At 34.7% G+C, this 12,362-nt stretch overlaps 1 long non-coding RNA gene across 1 annotated transcript; it reads left to right on the forward strand.

Annotated features, from left to right (window-relative positions):
• Positions 1 to 830: 830 nt before the first annotated feature.
• On the forward strand, positions 831 to 5,143 carry LOC140632864 (uncharacterized). Its single transcript, XR_012030524.1, has 3 exons — positions 831 to 996; positions 3,121 to 3,206; positions 4,948 to 5,143. It is a non-coding gene; the product is annotated as an uncharacterized lncRNA (long non-coding RNA).
• The last annotated feature ends 7,219 nt before the right edge of the window (positions 5,144 to 12,362 follow it).

Below are 12,362 nucleotides of genomic sequence, written 5' to 3' on the forward strand. Positions count from 1 at the left end.
TAATATCCGTCAAATCACCCACACCTGATGGAAACTAAGTTCATCATGCGTGAAGGTTTAAGGAACACCAAAACTTGAAATGACTCAATTTTATAAATTAACAAAAGCAGCAACAAACTAAAAGGTTGGCAGAGTGATCTTCCTTATCTTCATTCTCATTTCTGGCATTTGTGTGGGCTGGCGACAAAAATCACGTTACGGTAAGAAACTGGGGGTCGTCATTTTCCTATGCACGTATATTCTTTCAAGCCACAGAGAAACTGGCTCCAGTCTCAACTGCTCCACATTTCTTTAAGATCCTTCCTGTCACTAACACCCCCACCCCTGCCCCTCAAGGCTTTCTCTCTGGCACAAGGCTTTCTCTCAGTCTTTTCCTCAACTGTTCTGCTAACATCCTCCTTCCACAATATCCTCTCATCTATGGGTCACTTGTGCCTATTATGAAGCTGAGGTCAAAGACACTATTGTCAAATCAGTGGGGCAGTTCTGCAGCTATCCTCAGACCCCAGCTCTGCTGAGTGATTCTTTCCTCCTGTCTTAACTTTACCGCACTTCTACAGTCGGTCATTGTTGTCAGCAAAATTAAATTATAAATGAGCTCTTTCGCAATATTGTTGGGCTGAGTGTAAAGCACAGCCCTGTCTGCCATCTGATGTCTGATGTGGCCTCTTAAGGAATGCTATGAACTGGTTCAGGAGCTCAGCATAGCATCCATGTCCTCCCCCACACTCATGCATAAATTCATCATATATAGAGATTACATCATAAACAAGAAGCATCAGCTGACCCCAGCCTAGGATGGTAAGGTATTCTGAGTTGTGTTTGCAGTAGTAGTGAGGTGTTCAAATCAAACCATCCTGACTTCTCCATCTCCACAAGATTAGAGGCTTCAATTTGACACTTAGCTGTAGGTAAAAAAATACAACTCCCTCATGGCCATGTGTCAGAGGGCTGTAGACCAGTACACAGAGAACTGGGAAGAGACAGGCAGGGCCTGTAAGTACTGTACTTCATGCTAGGCTCAGTACAGAAGCTCTCTATATTTACCTGAAGTTTACCCTTATATATTAACCTATATCTATAAGCCCTATTAAATAATATTATTATTAATACAATATAAATATATTATTATGTTATATATAATATTGTTACTATTATAACCATATTACCCTTATGGTTGACTCTATTATCTTGATTCACACCTAAATATATTAGCAATTTAATATTTCCCTGCTAAGTTGATTAATGAAATAGCACAATCAGAGAAATAAGGTTCCATGATAGATTCAATCTTAATTCACACATTATATTTGGAAGCTAGATGTTTGATTTTCAATATAAGTTACTTCTAGAACACTTGCATACAGTGTCTCATGTTTGTATTCTTGGGCACATGTTTCTTGCTTTATATCAGTATACCTTAATTTCTGAAGAACAATATCAAAGATTTGTCAAACTCAAAACCAGTTGAAGTGTAGACTGTATTGTGGAATTTTTTAAAAGTTGTTTATATTAGCAAACAAGATAGCAAAATGGTTAAGATATATGCTAGTATCAGACTCCCTCAGTGTAAAGCTTTTGCACTATGATGAGATTTTGAGCTAGTTACCTAAGTTTTCTCAGATAGATAGATATATAATTACCTTACAGGGTTGTACCAAACATTAACTGAAGAAAATAGTCCTATAAAGCTTTTATTTCTGACACAAAGCAAGCATTCAATAAATATTAGTGCTTGTTATTGTCGTTAAAAAACATATTAGAACAAGATGGGTCAAAAATCAATGGGACAAATATTTCTTCAAGGAAAAGAATTGTTACCACTCATAATAGTTATAATAAGACAAACATTATTTTACTTAATCCCCCAGAGAAATTTCGTGATATGTGCATTATTGATCCATTCTGCAGAGGACTGATTGATGGTTAGAGAAGCTTCATGATATAACCCTTACCCACAAGCAGCAAGCATGATATAGCTGGAACTTAAACTACATCTTTCACTAACTGAAGCCTATGTACTTACTCCTCCCGAATTCCTAGACATAAAGTCCATTGCCAAGTACCCAGTGTACCAAGTGTAGATGTTATCCAGATGAATACTATGCCACTCCTACCTTCAAGGAGCTTCCACTTTAGCATGTGACAGGCTATAATTTTATGAGACAGACCGACATAAGTCCAATTTGCCACTGACATATTATAAGACTGATATACTAAAACTATCCTACATTTACTTTGTAAAGGGAGTTCTTAGGTAAACAGTTTTTTGTTAACTGACAGGCATATCCAATAATCACCTGTACCAATATCAAAAGTTCTGTGATATGTGCAATAATTCTTCATTATTTAGGACTGTATCATATGTCCACATCTCTGGTTCCTGGCCAATAAATGCATGAAAGCCCTCACAAATATCCAACACATTCCCTGGGAGCAGTATTGTCCACATTGAGGACTACTACATTTTTGGATTATGAAATCAATATGGTTCAACCAGGAAAAAAAGAAGGAAGGGAGGGAGGAAGGAAAGAAAGAGAGACAGAGAGAAAGAGAGAGAAAGGGAAAAAGAAAAAAAAATATCAGAATCAATTAAAGTAAAAATGTACTTAGTAAATGTATTATTTTATGATTTTTTGTGTTATTTTTCTATGTGTTTTAAATACATTTGCACACACACTTTCACATACAATCAAAAAAGTTGGACTCTGGTCCTTTGACCTTTCTCATGGTCTCATTAGTAGACCATGTGATTCCTTTCATTCAAAGATTCTGAGCAGTACCAAAAGAACAGAAGTAGAGGGGAGGGCATGGAGGAAGGGTGAAATGGGTGAAGGAGATCAAAAGGTACAAACTTCCACTGATCAAATAAATAAGTCAAGAATGTAATGTACAACACAGTGACTATAGTTAATAATCTGTATTGCATATTTGAAAGTTGTTGAGGGAGTAAATCTCAAAAGGTCTCACCACAAGAAAAAAGGTAACTATATGTGGTGATGGATGTGAACTAGACTTATTATGCTGATCATTTTGCAGTATATATAAATATTGAATTATTATGCTGTGTACCTGAAGGTAATATAATTTTATATATCAATTATATGTCAATAAAAAAAGAGGAAGTCATTCAACAGGAGATTTTGGGACAGTGCTAATTCTATATGTTTTGGCTGCTCCAATGGGGAACAAATCTGCCAGTTATGGTGAGTTATGTTATAGTTATATAGTCAAAGTTTGGCAATAAAGTACTTACTCTTTTTCTTGCTTGACTTGTTTTTCTTTTCCATTAGTCCAAAAATAAATTTAAGGATTAAAATCAGTTGTACAAAAAGATACCTCAACTTCATTACAATCAGGGCAATGCAAAATAAAGCCATCATGAGGTTATTTGCCTCTCCTTAAATTGGCAGATATTAAAAATTTTGAGAATACCAAGAACTCTCACATAGAATTGTAAATCACTATAAACATTTTGGGTATCAATTTGGCATTATCTAGTAAAGGTAGCATGCATATACCTTATGACTCAGCAGTTCTCTAAGTTTATACTTTAGAGAAACTCTTGCACAGGCACACACAACATGAATAAGATGCCAGGAGCTACAAGGCTCCAGGGAAATTCGTTATAAAGTGAATTTTAAAAACTCTGGAAACAATTCAAAGTCCAGAAAAAAATGGAACAGATAAATAAGTTATGGAATGGTTCCTAATGGAATAACATACAGCAGTGAAAATAAATCAAGAAGAATTTTATTTATCTTCATGATTTATCCCACGAATATAATGTTGAATGGATCAAAAGAAAGTTACATTCAACTTTAAAAAGGAATAAAATTCTAACACAGGCTACAATGTGGATGAACATCAACGATATCATGCTCAGTGAAATAAGCCAGTCACAAAAGAACAAATACTATATGATTTTACTTGTATAAAGGACCTAAAGTAGTCAAATTCATAGACATGGAAAGTAGAATAATGGTTGCTAGAAGCTGGAAGGAGGAGAAAATGGGGACTTGTTTAATGTGTATAGAATTTTGGTTTTGCAAGATGAAAAAGTTCTGAAGATTGGTTGCACAATAATATGAATAGAATGTACTTAAGAATACTGATCTGTTCACTTGCCCATAGTTAAGATGTCAAATTTTACATTGTATGCATTTTATCACAATCAAAACTATTTTGTAAGTTTTAGAAGAATGGACAAGGTATAATTTGATTTTTATGAATCTCAAACACCTGAAAACTTACCATTTAATTCTTAGAGATACAAACATTCATGATAAAGCTATAACAAAAAGTAATGAGTGCATGGGGTCTTCAATGATGATTGCTGTGTCCAAACTCTTGACTGGAGGATTGGATACAGTTTCATGGTTATGTATGTATCACACATACATCTTATAAATCCATAAACTGTTTTCAAGCCAAAAAGCTGTAATCTGAATGTCAGAATTAAGATCAGTATGATGAAATATATGAAACCAAGTTCCAGCTTAGAAAGTCATTCTGTTTGCAAGAAAGCTCCCGATCTCCTGGTTAGAGTCAGAATTTATGTGCAGCCTGTTCAATAAAATATGAGTAGCCACTGTTTTCTTAAACTAGCTTAGTGATAGCTAAGCACTGGCACTGAAAAAACTCAGCCATATCACAGATGCTCTGGCAGTTTCTCTCTAAACTATTACTTACTATTGGCCTAACCCCAAATAGAGTTCTATTTGTAAAAGAAGGGGAATTGAGGATCCGAGAGAGAACTTTAAGAAAAACAATATAAGGATTGTTTAGTATTACATAAAATATAATGTCACGTCAGAATTTTTTAGTAAATTAGATTTTTGTAATACTCTATAGAAAAAAAAGAAATCTAAAGAGGTTTTTTTCTTTTCTTTTTTCTTTCTTTTTCTTTCTTTCTTTCTTTCTTTTTTTTTTTTTTTTTTTTTTTAGAAAAGAATAAACTGGGATGCCTGGGTGGCTCAGCAGTTGAGCATCTGCCTTTGGCTCAGGGCGTGATTCCAGGGTCCTGGGATCGAGTCTCACATCAGGCTCCCTGTGAGGAGCCTGCTTCTCCTTCTGCCTATGTCTCTGCCTCTTTCTCTCTGTGTCTCTCATGAATAATAAATAAAATCTTAAAAAAAAAAGAAAAGAATAACTTTTTGGTTACATGTAGAACACTGATTTGTCCTCATGTCAAATAAAATTAAAAATCATTGCCCTATTATTATTCAGAGTTCAGTGAAAGTTGAAGACTATGTATGGCAGGGCTCCATGCTGTCAGTTAGCTTTCATTCCTCTTGGTTCCAGAGACTGGAATGGAAACATCTTCAATATATAAAGGCTATGATCCGTCCATGAACCCTAGCTCCATAGATGGCCTAATCTGCCAGTGTTCACAACTTCCACTCTCCCCACTGGCCACCGTGAAAGCTTTATCAGCTGAAGCCAAGGTCCGCTGTTCCTTCTACAATGGGGAGCATTAACAAAGTCTGTGGATGGTCCAGAGGGCAGTCAAGAGCAGACAGGAAGGGCAGCATATATACAAGGGGAAAATCAAATCAAGAAGTGACACAGAAAATTTTAGGCGTTTCAGACGACTTGGGCCACTGTTGCAAATAAAGGAGCAAAATGATTTTATTTTTATTTACAAGTAAAATGAGAATGGAGGACGTTGATGGAGATCTCCAATCACATGCCTGACTTGATGAGCTGACAAGGTCATTTTATATCTCTGGTATCTGTTAATAAAGAGTGGCATTATTTACATCAGAGCTTTATTTCCAGCAATGAGGTCATTAAAATCAATCCTGAAAATATGAACTACATGAATGTCTAGGAAGGTTCATATAATTACATTCCACAAATTCACTACTTATTTCCAAAAAATATCATTAAGGAAACGTAGGAATGTCTCTAAAGTATAACACTGACTACAACTGTTTCTAACAAAATGGAGAGAGGTCAGCCAACAACTTGAAGCAGCAAAATTCCTAGGTATCCCCTTTGAGTGGAGGAGTTCCTAACCTCTGTAACTCATAAATCACCACCCTCTCTTAGTCAAAGCTTCAATGTACAAAGCCTATTTGCATTTGATTCAACTCTGTAAAAACAAAACAAAAACCTAGGTCTCAGGCAATCTCAAAAAATTGAAAATAATAACTTATAATGGAAAACATCTCAAGTCCAAACAGTAAAGAATGCAGTAAAGAATGTCCGGGTTTGGCTTCTCAAGCTTTCCCCCAGTATTTGGGATGATACTCCCAAAACAACCTACTGCAGCAATAAAACAATAAAACATGAGTTTGTTTTAAAATTAAAACAATTAAAATTATTCTTCACAAGTCCTCCTCATCAAACATTACTCAACTGTGTAATAGGCCAAAGATGTCAAGAGGACAAAACGAGATGAGATAGGATTTACCAAAGAATAAAAAGCACTGTGGGGGTCCCCACCACGATCACTATTCACAGCCTGAAACTAAGGCATTAGAGTCAGGTGATGACTTCATTAGGGTGAGGTGAGGGTGCGGGGAAGGATGAAGATGGTGGTATAAAGCAAGAACTTATAGTATGTGGGGTATGAGTGCTGATGAAAGTGTGATAAATTCACTCAGAAGTATTTTTTCACTTTTTGAAATAAATTTAAGGATGCATCTAATGTACACTGGATGGTAAAGGCAATGATTATAGAATTAACAAAAAGTGAATTGCAAAATGGACACAAACGATCCTGCAAATTGAATAAAGAAGTTTAGAGTCATTTGCCTTTGTTTATTCTTCCACTTTTCAAAGAGATTTCAATGTCCTGTTATGTTTTCAGTACCATATATCAGCCAAGAGGAATAAGGATGCTATTTCTTTTATCACTAGGTCATGGCTTGTTGATGATGGCATTACTTATTTTAAGTTGTAGGTTTTTTTCTTTTTCGCAGTTCTATCAAAATTCTTAACTGAAGCGTCTTATATTTTACTTACAACACTGAACAAATGAATAAAATTAAAAACTAAACCATCATTATTAAAAGACGTTTAACACAATAAATGAGGTAGATTGTGCAAATTGTCCATGAGATTTCTCCTCCCTGGAGGAAATGAAAACTGATGCTTAATGCATGTCATTAATAACTCTTAATTCAAAGGCTGATTTCTGTTACTGAGAGGCTAACATTCGTCAGTAGACTCCCAGTCCCGAGGCCAGCAGACACTGAACATATTATGAAAGATGACTCACTTGGCTATACCAGATGTACCACAAAACTCAAAGGCTTCTGAAGCATGCCACTGGGGACTAGAAACAGCCTTCCAGCTTACTGTAATGATAATTTTATTTCCATTAGTTAGAAGAAACCAGACTAAAAAAGAAAATCTCATAAAAGGTACTGCTTGCTTAAATGTTACCCACGTTCTCATAAAAGAAACCTCTATATATTATAACTTATGAGCAATATTTAAAAGGTAATTTTCAAATTGAACAGACATTAAAGCATTTGATGATTATATTTTCTTTATATTTTGATTAATGGTTTGTGTAAATGAATGGCATTTACTTTTCAAACATCAAACATAATTTATACATATCAAATTATATATATGTATATATATTTTTTCATTTTTAAAATCAAACAAATAAGAATTCAGAGGGAAATGAATTTTTAAATTAAAAAGTGTAAAAATAAATAGTTCTGAGAATAGAAAAACAAGTAGTAATAAATAACAGAAAAATAACACCTGGAGGTAAGGGGAAACAGATAAAAGGAATTTATAGAAAGAATTTAGGGATCTCAACTTCTAACCTCAATAAGATCAGATCTTCTTCCATAAACAATTAGCCAAAATATACAAGGCAATAGTTTCTGGACAATGGACAACAGAAGCACAAGAATGCAATCCCTAACCCTGAGGTGAGCCCCATAATTACTGTGGAACTCTGCCTGAGAACAATTTCCTGACTTATATGAGGGGTTGGAGCCCAAGCAAAGCATATCAGGTCAACTGATCTGAGAAGGCAAAGATTAGAGTTTGAGGTTGTTGAATCTCCTAAAATTTGAACAGCTGCGTCCTAGAGGGCAGAGAACTGCCAAAATATGGGGGAAATAGAACTTTTAATATATGTTTCCCACAAGTCCTTGGCTCAGGATTGGGCTGTGCATGCACAGAGAAATACTCAAGGCTTATCAGATGGTTGCTGCTACTAGGTTGAGAGCCAAACACAGATAGTGAAATCAAGCAATGTTGGGATATTTTGGCATTCTGGCTCAATCAGGTGAGAGAGACCTTGGTGACACCCTGATATACAATATTGACACTGCTGAAACACTAGAAAGGCTCTGTCTTAGGAGAAAGTAGCAAAACTTAAAGGCTTCCACTATGCCTGTCTTTACAAACCAAAATTATAACTTATCAAGATCCACAGGGGAGATAGCGTTCAGAGATTTTTCAATTTGAAAAGCTTAGGTAATACTTTGAGCTTTCCAAAGATCCAATCTACAAAGTATATGAGAAGTTAATACAAGTCCAACATGATTACTTGAGAATTAAACTTATTATAAGACCAAAAATCAATGTATTTTAGAAGAAGAAAACAGAATCCAGGTTCTATAGCATATTATTTATAATTTCCAGTATCAGCCTGAATTTATTGAAGAAAGAGAAAAATGGTTCCTATTGTCAAGGGAAAAAATAACCAATACAAACAGACCCCAACACCATCTATATGTTGAAATTAGCAGATAAAGATTTTATAACTACTTTTTAAAAATAAATTCAAGAACATAAGAAAAGGATGAACATAATAATTCTACTGAGGAGGACTATCAGAAGAGAAATGGAAATTATATGTTAAGCAGAGCTCTAGAACTGCGATAGCACAATGACCAAAATGAAAGATTCACTAGATGAGACAATGACAGCATTGGAGATGGAAGAATAAATGGGTAAGTGAGTTTGGAGAGAGACTGGTAGAAATGATCCAACTGGAAGAACAGAGTATGAGAAAGATTTAAGTAAAAAATATGAACAGAGTTTCAAGAACTTATGGAACAATATAAAATAGTTTAATATATGTCATTGGAATCACAGAAGAAGAGAATGCTAAAAAGCCAAATAAATATTTAGTAAGAATTAATAATTGAATTTTTAGCTTTTAATCATACAAGATAAACAAAAAGCAATTGTATTTCTGAACAAAACCAAAGGGTCAAAACCCTTTTGACTCTGTCTGAGGTTGACAAATATTTCTTAAATAGTAAAAAAATAAAATGTTAGGATAAAAGAAAACTTGATATAGTGGATTTCATTAAAATTAAATGCTTCTGCTTCTCAAATGGTATTTTTAAGAAAATTAAGATGCAAAGCACAATCTGGGAAGAAATATTTGCAACACACATATCTACCAAATAGTTTGTATCTACAATCTATAAAGAACTCCTACAAATACATAATATGAAGACTACTTGATAAATGGTGAAAAGATAAGAATAGAAATTGCACAAAAGAAGGCTTGCAAATGGATAATAACCTATGAAAGATGCCCATCATTAGTCATCAGGAAATGTATGATAAAACTACAATGAGATACCAATACCCACTCGTTAGAATGTCCTAAAAAAAAAAAAAAGACAATAATACCAAGTGTTGACAAGGATGTAGAGTAACTCAACTCTCATACATTAGAAGTAGGAGTGTAAATGGTACCATAACTTTAGAAACAATTTGGTAATTTCTTTAAAGTTATACATGCACTTACTCTATGACCAGGAATATTCACCCAAGCAAAGTAAAAACATATGTCAAAACCATAGCTTGCACTAAAGAGTCAGAGTGGCTTTAATCATAATAGCCCCACATTATCAACTCAAATGTCCAGAAAAGGTGAACTGTGGTATTTTCATAAGAAAGAATATGGTAGTCCCCCTCCTTATCTGCAAGAAATTCATTCCAAGACCCCCAGTAGATGCCTGAAACCATGGATAGTACAAACCTTGTATATACTATGTTTTCCTATGCCTACATACCTATTATAAATTTTAATTTATAAATTAGGCACAATAAAATATTAACAATAACTAATAATAAAACAATTATAATTATATATTATAATAAAAGTTATGTGAATGTAGTCTCTCTCTGTCTCTCTCAAAATATCTTACTGAACTGTATTCACTTTTCGTGTGATGATAATGAGATAAAATGCCCACGTGATGAGATGAAGTGAAGTGAATGACATAGGCATCATGATATAGTGTTAGGCTACCACTGGCCTTCTGACAATAGGTCAGACAGATAATCATCTGCTTCCAGATGGTGATTGGCTGTGAGTAACTGAAGCCCCAGAAAGCAAGACTACAGGTTAGAGGGGACAACTATACTACTGCCTTGGTCTGTTCAGCCTGCTATAACAGAATTATCATAGACTATGTGGCTTAAAAACAGAAATTTATTTCTTATAGTTCTGGAGGCTGGAAAGTCCAAGGTCACAGCACCGGGCAGATTCTGTGTTTGTTGAGAAACCACTTCCTGGTTCACAGACCACCGTTTTTTCATTGCAAACTCACACTGTAGGGAGGGGAAGATAAGTTCTTAGGGCCCCTTTTATAAGGGCACTAATCCCATTCATGAGAACTCCATTCTCATGACCTGATCACCTCCCAAAGGCCCCACCTCTTAATACCATCACATTGGGAATTAGGTTTCAACCTGTAAATTTTGAGGGTGAGAGTGGGGCACAAACATTCAGTCTATAGCAACTCATCAACAATAAAAAGAAAACTGGTGATACATGCCACAAAATTGATGGATCTCAAAAGTGTAATACTGACTAAACAAGGCCTGCCGCAGTTGAATATGTACACTACTGTGTGATTCCAATTATATGACTCTCTGAAACAGAGAAAACTAACTCTAGTACCAGAAATCAGATCAGTAATTGTTAGGGGAAGGGAGAGACACTTGACTCAAACTGCAGGAAAGAACTTTCTGGGTGACAGAAACATTATATATCTTGATTTGGGTGTTGGTTACATGGGCCTATATAGTTGGCAAAATTAATTAAATTATACATTTAAAAATAGTCTCGTTCTCATCTGTCTCTGTACATTACCTGGTTTTCTATACTCAAATTGTAAGAAAAAGTCTAGCTGAAAGTTAAATGTGAAACAACACACTAAATATTATCCCTAAATTTCAAACCACAGGCAGATGATTTTTTATTTTTGAGAGAGAGGTAAAGAGAGAACATGCATGCACAGGTGCACACATACCACATCTGGATCTTCATGGAAGCTGAACAAGGTAGATTTTTTAAAACCAAAATGTGAAACCAAAAATGTGATATTAAAAAGATACTAAGAATGAGCACTCACTCTTACATCCTGATTATAATCAGTATAAGTAAATTTCAGGACTGGCTTGTATTTGCAGATATTTTGGTTTTTTGGGGTAACTGTACATATTGACCTCTCAGGATAGAGATGTGAAAGCCTTATATTCTTGAAACACAGATTCTAATTTATCCTAATGGCTGCGTATAGCTGTGTTTCTTTCTTTCTCTTTCTTTCTTTCTTTCTTTCTTTCTTTCTTTCTTTCTTTCTTTCTTTCTTTCTTTTTCTTTCTTCTTTCTTTCTTTCTTTCTTTCTTTCTTTCTTTCTTTCTTCTTTCTTTCTTTTCTTTCTTTCTTTCTTTCTTTCTTTCTTTCTTTCTTTCTTTCTTTCTCTTTCTTTCTTTCTTTCTTTCTTTCTTTCTTTCTTTCTTTCTTTCTCTCTCTCTCTCTCTCTTTCTTTCTTTCTTTCTTTCTTTCGAAACACTGTTGTAAGAACATCAGTAATGGAAAAATTTGAAGAGAATGTGATTTAGAGACTAAAAACAAACACCACCCCCCAGCAGTTACACAATACATCTTCTGCATCCATATCCTGTCTTAAATAGAAACACTTACATAATGCTTTATACTTTTGAGAAATACTCTGACCTAGTTTATTGGCTATGATCATCAATGGGCAAGATACTATTATCCTTCTGTTTTTTACAATTGGGGAATCTTTAGGCTCAGTGTGGCTAAATGACGTCCCCAAGGTAAGAAAGCTAGGAACTGTCGATACAAAACCTAACAGCTAGGATTCCTGAGTTTTAATCTGTTTCTCTATCAAATATAGCCAGAAATATCTTAATGTCAAAGATTAAGCTAGGAGGGACCTCAAATCCCTTACATTACTGGTACTTATAAGATGAGGCAATAGAACATATTCTCTCTTCGTCCAGCAGTTCAGGAACTGGAGTCCAAAATTTAAAGTGATTAACATTCCAGCTATACATTCCTTTCAAAATTAAAAAAAATAATAAAATGTTCTTTTAACTCCCAGTATCTTAAT

Source organism: Canis lupus, chromosome 5 (genome assembly GCF_048164855.1).
Source record: "Canis lupus baileyi chromosome 5, mCanLup2.hap1, whole genome shotgun sequence".
NCBI classification, from domain to species: Eukaryota; Metazoa; Chordata; class Mammalia; order Carnivora; family Canidae; genus Canis; species Canis lupus.